Raw genomic sequence first — 11,008 nt, 5'->3', positions numbered from 1 at the left:
AAAGTTGCAGTTTAATTTTCCAACTACAAAAACAAATATTAATATAAACTAATATAGGAAAGAAACGATCAGGAAACAAGCCTTCCCTATAAGTGAGCTGAGGACCTCAAATCACATTGTCTGAATTTAATGACACAATCAAATGATTGATATCCAATAAGGGAAAACTGAGAAATAATTTATTTTTTATTTTAGGGCACAAAGTGCCAAAAACAAAGTCAGAATAAGTTAAAGCAACAACCAGAAGCAACTGCTTGGGGTTACACAGGACCTACATCTAATTTCAGGCTGATGCTGCAGAGGCCAGATACACCAAGAAGGTAATCCTGGTCAAAGATTTTACCTACTGTGTTAGTCTCTGAAATTAAGGTTGAAATACTCTATGGGGGAAGCTTTTAAGGTCTATACTGCAAATTCCTTTCAAAATGGGATAGCCATTGGACAAGGTCTTGCTGAAGCTAGTGATTTTGGCAGGAGAAGCTCAGAAAGGGAAAATAAATTCAAATTCTGCTCCCGCTGAAGTTCTTTCATTGATCAGATACTTTTCTAACCTTTGCGTGGTCTAGATTTCTATCTTCTGATTTAATCTCTTTATAGGAGTTCAAATTCTTGAGCTAAAAGCCTAGAAGATGGATCTGACAAAGTCCTCCCGAATTCAGATACCTTTGTAGTGAGGTTCAGCTGTGGCGCTAAAGGTATTGGAAGTCTAAAAGTGTTCTAAGTCCCGCTTTTTCAGTCTTTCTGGACTGGTTCCTCTTGGTTTTATCTAAGGTTCTCAGGACCTCAGGATTAGTACTAAGTGGGCAGGACTCACTTCAGCATTTGTCACCAGCAAGGTCCAGTCCAGTTCCAGTTGTTACTGGTTAAATAGTAATTTCAGGAAGGCTTCTTATGGCATGTTGTAGCTCTGTGGCCATATAGGAGGTCAGCCAACCACTGGGGACTAGACAGAAGTCCCCCAGTGCTCAGAGTTCAAAATCACAATACCAGTCAGAAAAAGAAATGGGGGTGATCATGCAAAAAGAAGGATTTCCTCACAAAGATGATTCTTAAACAGGACCCAAATGTTTCTATTTGTCTAAGGTAGCTCTTAGAAATGTCACGTGTGTTCTCTCTCCATTTAAGTTTCATGCACCAGTCAAGGAAGGGGTAGTCTCGGCAAATTTTAAATGAAGCTGCATAATTTGAGTAATGTTGACAATTTTGTGTTATGCTTGTTACATTGAATTCCTGAAATGATGCCATTAATCCACTTCATATTATTACATGCCATTCATTGTAAAAATGTATAGTCAATGCACGGGAACTACAATATGTTAGTGGCTAATGTTCACATTGCTTTTTTTGCATTTTGTTTTTGGTGAAATGCATCATGTCAAAAATTTACACAAGGATGCATTTTGGCCTAAAATATAGCACAATATGACAGATTTGTATTTTGCATAATTAGATGTAATTTGGCTGAAATTTCACATAACTATGCAAAACCAAAATGACCAGAATTTTGATCACTCCTAGGAAGGAGAGTGCTCTCTCACTTCTTTCAGAGGTTGTTGCCTGAAGCATAGTAAAGTGATACATAAATAATGTGGAGACCAAACATTTAGCCAGTTATTTTAAGTATCGACATTATTATAAACTCAAAATTAAAAAAGAAGAACTACAGTTCTATGTGGAGGAAATTCTTTGGGTCTAAATCTTTTTAAACTGATTTGAAGAGCCATGAAATATGTAAAATTCCATCTCAGATTGGAAAATGACAAATGCAAATCACTCTTGAAATCAGCTCAATACAAAATACCCAATTATTTAGCATAACACACTGATTACATTGTGTTTGTTTATAAGAAGAGACTTTTTTTATTCATATTCTTCATCTTTATTTTAAAAATAGTAGTACTGATCTATTTTTGCAATTGTTTATGGAGCCTCTCCGGTGAGGAAGATGAAGATGGCTGGTCCCATCTATTGTAATCTTTACCCACTAAAATGTGAGGTGTGATGCTTTGCTGCCTCAGCCTATATGTATAGATCATTTGCAAATCACTCTTGGCCCTGTTCCAAAAGGAACAGTTCAGCCTAAACGATCAATGCAGGTGCCCTCTGAACCAGAAAACAAATGACCCAAGACTGGTTTTGGCTTGATTGGGGCTGATCAGTTGGGACCAGCTTGGTTCCACTACAAAGTGAGCACCGCATGCACGTCTGGGCATACCTGTCATATTTAGGGCATCGCACTAAAGTAAACAAAAAAAGGTGGCGGGTGGGATGCTTGAATTAATATCAGCCACTGGTAAATGCTCAGGCTGCATCCCGATCCCTTATTTGTTTGCCCAAAATGCCACTTCAGACTAGACCCAGACATGTGAAATTCAGTTCAGATCTTGCTCTTGGGTTGCTTGTGTTACGGTTCAGGTAGGGCATAGCCTGGCACTGCAGGCTGAACTATTCCCATTGAAGCAGGGGCAATACTGATTTGCATATGGGTGGCTCTAAACTGAGGTGGCATGGTGTGCAAAATAACGATCAACTGGGATGCGGCCCGAGTGATTACCAGTGGCTGAGATTAATTCAAGCAAGCTGTCCATCTCTTGTCATACACTTTAATACATTTGAAGCATCATACTTATTCCTAAATCCAAGCCTTCCCTATCACAATCCAGTTTTCCATGCCTTCTCGACACAGTTGTGCTGTCAGCTTCAGGCTTCTTTGTGGTAGTTTCAAAATACACATTTTGAGGTTAATGTACTTCTTTTCTATAGTATGTGACAGGAACGTAGAGGAGGCCATGTTATATGAATGGATACAGGACGTTTTCTTGTTTACTTGGTGACTATTCTGGTATATGAGTTTTTGCTCATATAGCAAGGACTGTGAGGAGGAACCCTAGCACTCGGACTAAGGGAAATTACTGGTAAGTAATAATCGATTCACGAATCTTGGAGATCTGCTTTGCATAAATTTGCTTGATGTAGTTAATAAATTAATTGATTAGTCTTCTGAGGAATTACTCTGGCAGAACTCCAGAGGCAAAGGTGATGGCATCTGTCTTGGCTTGTGTTGTACTGATGAAGGGAGTTACTGGAATCAAGCCATTATTTGCTGGGAGGGCAAAAAAACTCTTTCTCTTTTTCTCCTGCACCATTTTAATCTGTCTCCCTAACAAATTACATTCCCCACCCAGACACACATCCATCGCATGGCATGCCCTCCTCCTTTCAACCAATGACTTGTGTGGAATACATTAGAGTCCCCTCCTACCTGCAGTCTCCCTCCTCCCTACATTCACTCTGCTCATAAAGCTTCGATCTTCAATCGCAGTTATCAGTTTTCTCAGGAATGCTGCATATGGTGCCTACATTGTTGCTCAGAGAGTGGAACTTGCCTTCAAGCACCCAAGGTAAGTAGATCAACTATCTGTCTTTGGTGGTTAAAAAGGCCAAGCTAAAAAATAGAACTCGTAAAAGTCAGTGCATCGTAGTATAATGACATATTGAACAAAAATGATATTATTATCTAGGTATTCCATGCAGTATTCATTTATCTTCTGCAGACGGCTAAGTTGATTTTGCTGAGAGTTCAATCTATAAACCTCAAGTTTACATTGTTAAAAAGGGTGTACCATGTATATTTTAAAAGAATGACGCAGAGTGCTTATCAGGGAAGGGTCATATGCAGATACACAAATGAGGGACTGAAGTGCAGGTGAGACCAGGTTCCTGGCGAAGACCGGCCACGTAGAATAAAGCAAAGCTATTTCGCAGGTGAAAGCTAAATACTTCACCCTATCATCAAGTTGTATTCAATCTTTGAGCAGTATCGACGCTTCACTGTGTTTTCATGAGATGTATTTTACTCCTGCCTCCATCAGAGCTAACTGTACAATGGGCCAGTATGTGTTCATTTACCTCTTCTGCAATTCCCCCTGCATGGTCTGCACCAAGAAACAATCTCAGTCGACAAGAAACTGCCACCAGTTCATGGGAATGAGGTAGAACATCCCATGTATTGGTTCTGCCTTACAGGCTCAGGCGAATTCAGTTTTCTTCTATTTTCTGAATCGCATTATGTAAAGTGGGGCAAGCAATAGTAATTTACAGGACACAGGATATGTAATGAATAGGTCTGGCACATTGCATTTGCTGCAGAACATAATACATTGGAAATAGATTTTTTCCTTGTTTAGGATATTGTAAAGACTCACAAGGTTTCTGGTTTCTCCCTAGGGAACAGAGAAAAAACTAGCATGTGGCAACATTTTTCTCTAAATAAACAGCACCAATGTGCTATGGGAGAGTGTGATTTTCTGTGGTAACAGACCCCCTTTCCAGCTTTCAGAAACAGGCAATAGAGATGTAAAAGGGAAACACGTTTTTTCACCACAATTTATGCAATTTCTTAAGTGGTGGTCAATATTTCCTATTTTTGTAGTTTCTACCTCCTTGAGGTTTTTGGGGCGTTGAGATGTGAAATGCCTGGATTAACTCTGACAGCTATACACTGCACACTATAAACAAAGGGCCTGATTTAGAGTTTCGCAGAGGGGTTGCACTGTCACAAACATGACAGCTATCCTATCTAAAGTTATACAAGTGCATTACATCCAATGGCATTTGTAAGACACCAGAATGGAAATACATCTGGCTTGTGATGGAGTAACCTGTCTGTTCAACCCTAACTCCGGTCCAAATTCTGATTAAATCAAGTGGTCATGTGTGTAGATGTAAGGAAAGTAATCATTGAAATATAAATAGTAATGAAATAAAAAATAATGTAAGTGAGAAGCAAAAAAATATAAATTGTTAGCAATGTTTTCATAATTACAGTTTTTCACTGAGGGCTTATTTACAAAAGTAATACACCATCACATGCATCAGACTCTTCCAGTCACGCAGCTATATATTTGTTAGTTGCACAACAAAATACAGAGCCTAGAGTTAGCAACTGAGCTACAGCTTAAACTAATTGTTCAACACTGCATCAATTAATAAACTAAATCTAATGAATGAAAGACGGATAAATGAAAAGAAAAAATATACACTTACAAAAAAAACACATCTGAATTTAGCAACCAATGCTATTCATTTCATTCTCAATTTGGGTTTACCCATAATATCAGGTGACTCTGAATGCGTTTTACTAAGGGCCAGATGTATCAAGATACACTTTTGCGATTCTCAAATAGCGATTTTTAAGGAATCGCTATTTGAGAATTGCAAAATGGTATGTATGTAGAAATTCACTATTTTTCAGCTATTTTTTTTAATTCCTTAATTGTGATTAGCAAATTGCTAATCGCAATTAAGGAATAGTTTCCCATTCATTTCTATGGGCCAGGAGGCCCATAGGAATGAATGTGAAATTATTCTCAATTTGCGATTCGCAATTTGCTAATCAAAAAATTGAGAATAATTTCAAGGGTGCAGGGGTGTCCAAAGGACACCCTGTTGCACCCCTGAAATAAGCATGGGTGCACATGTGGTGCACATATATGCCCTAAGGGCATGTATGTGCATCACATGGCACTTTGAAAAATGCAAAAATGGGCATTTTTCAAGAAATTCGCAAATTACCACCAACTTGAAGTTGGTGGTAATTTGCGATTCCTTAGGGACAATTAGCATTTTTTTTTTGCATCATACATTGCATTTAAGGAATGGTAAATTTTGTGATTCCTTAAATGCAATCGCAAAATAAGGAATCGCAAATTTGCGATTCCTTATTTTGCACTGAAATTTGTTACATACATACCATTTTGCTCAAATAATTTTGCAAACGCCGAAATGAATTTTGGCGTTTGTGAACCCATTTGAGCTTCATACATCTGGCCCTTAACGTCTTATTTTGTGCTTACTGGCTTATACTAGGAATCCCAATAGAGAGATCCTTCAGATGATAATAAATCACTTACTCTTCTGCATCCCCACACTTCCAGCCACAAAACTGGTGCCTATATGTGGCTGAAGACCTATTACACAGGACAGTACAAAAAAAGCCTACAGCATTTCACTGTGATGATAAAAAGTGTTTAAGAGAGTTACATTTACTTTTGGGATGAAGCAGCTGTAGCATTAGGACCTGGGATAGCCAGTACCTAACAAAATCTACCAACCACAGATATTTATTGATAAGTACTCTCATGAGGGGAGTCATGCATGGTGTGGTTTGCATTGATCTGACAACTCTTTTACCCAAAAGCCCTGTAAATGTCAAACTTTGACAAAAATCTGTGAGTTTCCTCAAAATATCGGTGGGGAAAGTTAAAAAATTTGCAAGGATTGCCGAAAGTCCCACTCCCTAGCATTCCTACAGTGCTCCCAGTAACAACAGTACCCAGTTTCAGGGAGTATGCTTATCACCTGTGTGAGAACAAACGTGGACACATCAAGATTGTTTTTTTGAATTTCAATCATTCAGGAGATGAGGATAGCTGTGGAAATTTCTGTCAACTGAAAACCTGGGGGTCATTGGTGCTGGGCCTTGCATATATCTCACTACTCTTTGTTCCTGAGAATGCCTTGTTAATGTCAATCTTTGCGTAAAACCTCATAGTTCCCATTTATTTAAATGCCAAAAACTTAAGGATATGCTAGGAACGGAACAACTTTGCCTCACTTCCCCTGTTAAAATCAGTGTCATCCTCAAAGAAAAACAAATAAATATAACATAAATAGTAAAGGCCTACATGTAAATTTGATTTGAATTATTTGAAGCCCAACCAGGTTTGTTTATTTGGTATGCCACATGGATATTAGTCTATCATCTGTTGGCGCAAAAGTCATTGCTGGAGTTGTGTCGCAAGCAAGACATAACTCCAGCAATGCATATTTAGGCCTATCCTCATTGTGCTGCCTTACTCCTTATGCCTGCTTCAAGCAGGGGTAAGGTTTTGATATTGTGGCATCCTAGAAGTGGTGCAGGAAAATCTTGTATCTCTTTTACGAGGCTTTACTGCTTGGAACCGACCATCCTGCATTCATTATACCTGACTTAGGTATAATGTGAGGCAGGGCTTTACAATGTGATGCATCACCCTAGATGCGTCACGTTGTAAATGGGCTGCATATTTACGCCCCCGTTGCATCAAAACAGTGACGCAACGGCAGTGCAAATATGAGGCAAGGCGCTTGTAAATCTGCGCCTGTGTTTTAATACACTCCCATAACAAGTACAAGTTCTAACTCACTCAAACTTGAGGGGGAAGTTAGACTTAATATTTAGAGTTTTTGAATTCTAAGTGATTTTAAAAGCTTCAATGTTCCCCTGTTCGGTTTCTGATTTTGTTTCTTTCTACTGTCATTAACTTAGTAGAGGATAAACCGAGAAGGGATCATGGTTTCCAGTGGAACCACCATGCACTGAGGTGAATATTGTATAAACTGAGACAGGGCTTCTTTTTGCGGCTGTACTGCAAAGCATATCACCAAGTGACTTTGGTTTCTGCACTGATGATTTGACAGAAATATGTATGGATGTGTTGATGGGGGAGAGTCTGGCCTTTGGAAATAGAATAACATGGTAATCAAATTAACTCAGACTTTCTGATAAATGTGCAAAGTGGCAGACAAATTTGTTTGTTGGACAATTCACACTTATATTCACAAATGAATGTGACTGCGATGAGCTGTAGGGCGGAAAAGAAATAAGGACTCTTGTGCCACCAAGTAGGTTTCAAGATGATTTTTCATATCTGAAAATGTGTGGATGGTTAGATTAAAATGATCTACAATCCCAATTATATCTAAATACAATTTTGGGACTTAAATATTGCATGAACTGTTCTATTATTTCTTAGGTTTGGGCCATACATTACTCTCCTTGCAGTTGGAACAGGTGAGTGTAAGCAAACCACACCACGATGGTGCAGAACATGCTGCATTCATTGGTAAAAGACAATGGTCAGACAATGGCTATATGCAAATCAGCCTTGACCCTGATCTTTTGATTGGGTGTGAGTGTTTGATTGATTCAGATGGTCCGTCCATCACCACCCCCTTTTGTACCACTTTTGGCCGCCATAAGTGTGGCAGGGTATGCTCAGACGTGAGTCCCTTGCTCACTTTGCCACTGGATTCAAGCAAGCCGGGCTGAAGACTGCTGGAATGCCAGAAACCGGTCCTCGGAAGCTTGTTTCCGGTCCAGGGAAGACATGGCTTGGCAGTTCGGGCTGGACTGTTCCCATGAGGCACAGGGTCAGACTGATTTGCATATAGCCATGTCTGAACTGGGGAGGCAGAGTGGGCTAAAGAACGGTGATGGATTAAACCCAGATCTTTTGACTGGGTGTGAGTGTTTGATTGATTCAGTGCCGTGCTTTACTCTTGAATATTTTTATGGGGCACTTTGTTGCCAGTTGTCCGCTTGCTCCGTAACAAACCAGCACTGTTTTTATACATACAGACACAATGAAATGAGAAGTTGAAGAAAAGGTATGTAGAGGAGTACATTATTATGCCATTTACTTGCAAGGTCAGGCACTAAAGGATGAAGACCAGGTCATTAGTAGAGAGGTCTTGCCTAAATCCACCTTGGTGCATAGGATGCTGTTAGAAATGGGGATCTCTAGTTGGCAATGGTTTGCACCTTTATCCAAATAGGGACCCTTCCTTCTAGTCAGGATAAGGGGGATACATCCTGCTCACCGCCTTGGAAGCTTGACACGAGCACTCAGACTCATCTCAGTGGCAGTGTGTGAAGCATTTGCACATAACATATAGTAATACAGTGAAAACACTACAAAAGGACACCAATCCAGTTTTGCAAAAATCACCAATATTTATGTGTGCAAACAAGACAAAAATAATTTATAAAACAACATACGGTAATCTAAAAATATGCACTTTGCAAAAATTTAAAATGCAGTTCTTTGAAGCTTATAGCTCCGTATGGGGCTACTGCAGTGATAAAAAAAACAACAGAATCCAACAGTTCCGGCCAACCGCGTCAATGCGGCTGGTGTTAGTATCAGCACACTCGTAAACAGTACCTTTGGTTCCAGCTGACTGCATCGGTGGTGGGCCGGTTGCAGTAACCGTTGTAGTTGCCATGTGAAGCATAGCAGTGCAACGTGCCGTGCCCTCAAGTTGCCGTGCAGGCAGTGGCTCGGTGACGGTCGTCCAGCTGCGTTGGTGAGATCAGGGTGGCAGTCCCAAGTGAGGCAGTGCTTGTGGTGGTGCTGACAGGTCACAGTGCAAACAACAGTGCTGGTTGATGGGAGCTTGCATCAGTTGGCCCAGGCTCCAGTGTGGGATGGGGCAGTTCATTTTGTGACTTATGAGTTGTGGCCCCAAACTACGGTGCAGTCCCAGGTGTTGAGGTCAGCATGCAGCAATGTTGGCAGTGAGACCAGTATGGCGGAGTGAAGTCAGGTGATGTGGAGTGTGGTGCCCACGAGTCTCGGTGCAAGCAGCTGCTAGGTGGCAGGAAGAATGTGGCCATCGCTGAGAAACATGATTGCAGTGCAAATTGCAGTGGTGCCTTCTGCAGAGACTTCAGGAGATTGAACCAGCAGTATGTCAGTAGTGGTGTTAGCTTCTTTACCCCTCTTGGGCAACTGAAACCCACACTACAGAGGTGGCACCCAGAGGTAAGTGAAATCTTTAATGTTCCTGAGACTTCATGAACTGGAGGCATATTTTATTTCAAACACTTGGGGATACTCTGCGACAGGTGAAGAAAGTTCAGTCCAGTCCTTTCACTGCCCAAAGCAGAGGCAGCAACTGCAGGCCAACCTAGCAAAGCAACAACATGGCAAAGGGGCACTATTCATCCTGGCAGTTCTTCCAGGTCTTCTTCTTGGCAGGTTCCTTGATCCAAGTGAGTTCTCTGAAGCATTTTGTCTCCCATAAACTTCCAACAGGAGGCAAGCTCTACTTCAAGCCCTTGGAGAAAACTCTAGCAACAGGATGATGAAAGTACAATACAATTCTTTCCCTGCCCAAAACAGAAGCAGCAAGTAGCAGGCCAACACAGAATACCACGTAACAAAGTGGCAGTTCCTCCCGACAGCTTTTGCAGCTCTTCTTCCTGCAGGTTCCTTAGTTCAGCAGTAATTTGAAGTTCTAAGGTCTGGGCCCCAATAGTTATACTCAGATTCTCTTTGTTCTTTTGGCAGAGAGTGTCTGTGCTCAGACCAAACCAGCTCTGTCCTCTTTGGTCCAGATTCCCGGCAGGAGGTGGAGACAGCATTGCCCAAGGCAGACCAGGCCTATTCAAGTGCAAAGAAAATATCCTCCCACCACTCTAAATGCAGCTCTGGCCCATCCAGGAAAGGCAGGACACACCTTGATCACCCCACCCAGTGGCTGTCTGAAGGGAATACACATCCCCAGCCCATGTTACTCCGAAGCCAGACAGTCAAACGGTTGAGCAAGAAAATACCTACTTTTTAAAAGTGGTATTGTCAAACACACAAAACAAAAATCATCTTTGCTAAAATATGCATTTTTACATTCTGAGTTCAGGCATACCAAACTACATTTCTCTATCTCGTCCCAACGGGAATTTGTACTTGTAAGATGTTACAATGTTCCTCCCAGCCTATTCTATGGGACCGATTGCCTTTCGGTAGTGAAAAAAAAAATGCACTGTATTTCCCTATCAGGACATGCCACACACACCAGTACCTTTCACATACACTGCACCCTGCCCACAGGGGTACCTTGGGCCTTCCTTAGCAGTGACTCAAATGTAATAAAGGGGAAGGTTAGGGCCTGGGAAGTGGGTGCACTTGCCAGGTTGCCATGGCAGTAAAAGGTGCATGCAGACACTGGCAGATACAAGGCTTCTCATGTAGGTGGCACAATCAGTGTTGCAGGTCTACAAGGAGCATTTGATTTACAGGCCCTGTAACACAGTACACCATACAAGGGACTTAGTAGTAAATCAAATACGCCAGTTATGGAGCACCAATCCATAATGACAATTTACACAGATTCAATTTAGCACTGAATAGCAATGGTTAAGTGTTTTATTAGAAAAAGATTGGCACTGGGCAAAAGTGCTGTT

The 11,008-nt window shown here is 41.0% G+C and overlaps 1 protein-coding gene across 1 annotated transcript in view; it reads left to right on the top strand.

Annotated features, from left to right (window-relative positions):
* Positions 1–3,332: 3,332 nt before the first annotated feature.
* Positions 3,333–11,008, top strand: part of LOC147747555 (ferric reductase 1-like) — a 553,652-nt gene continuing 545,976 nt past the window's right edge. The window contains exon 1 of the mRNA XM_086954125.1: positions 3,333–3,401. The gene's annotated coding sequence lies outside the window, so the exon portion shown is untranslated. The remainder of the gene's footprint in view (positions 3,402–11,008) is intronic.

Source organism: Lissotriton vulgaris, chromosome 1_1 (genome assembly GCF_964263255.1).
Source record: "Lissotriton vulgaris chromosome 1_1, aLisVul1.2, whole genome shotgun sequence".
Lineage (NCBI taxonomy): Eukaryota > Metazoa > Chordata > Amphibia > Caudata > Salamandridae > Lissotriton > Lissotriton vulgaris.
Note: the sequence above shows the minus strand (reverse complement) of the source record. Positions and strands in the feature narration are given on the sequence as shown.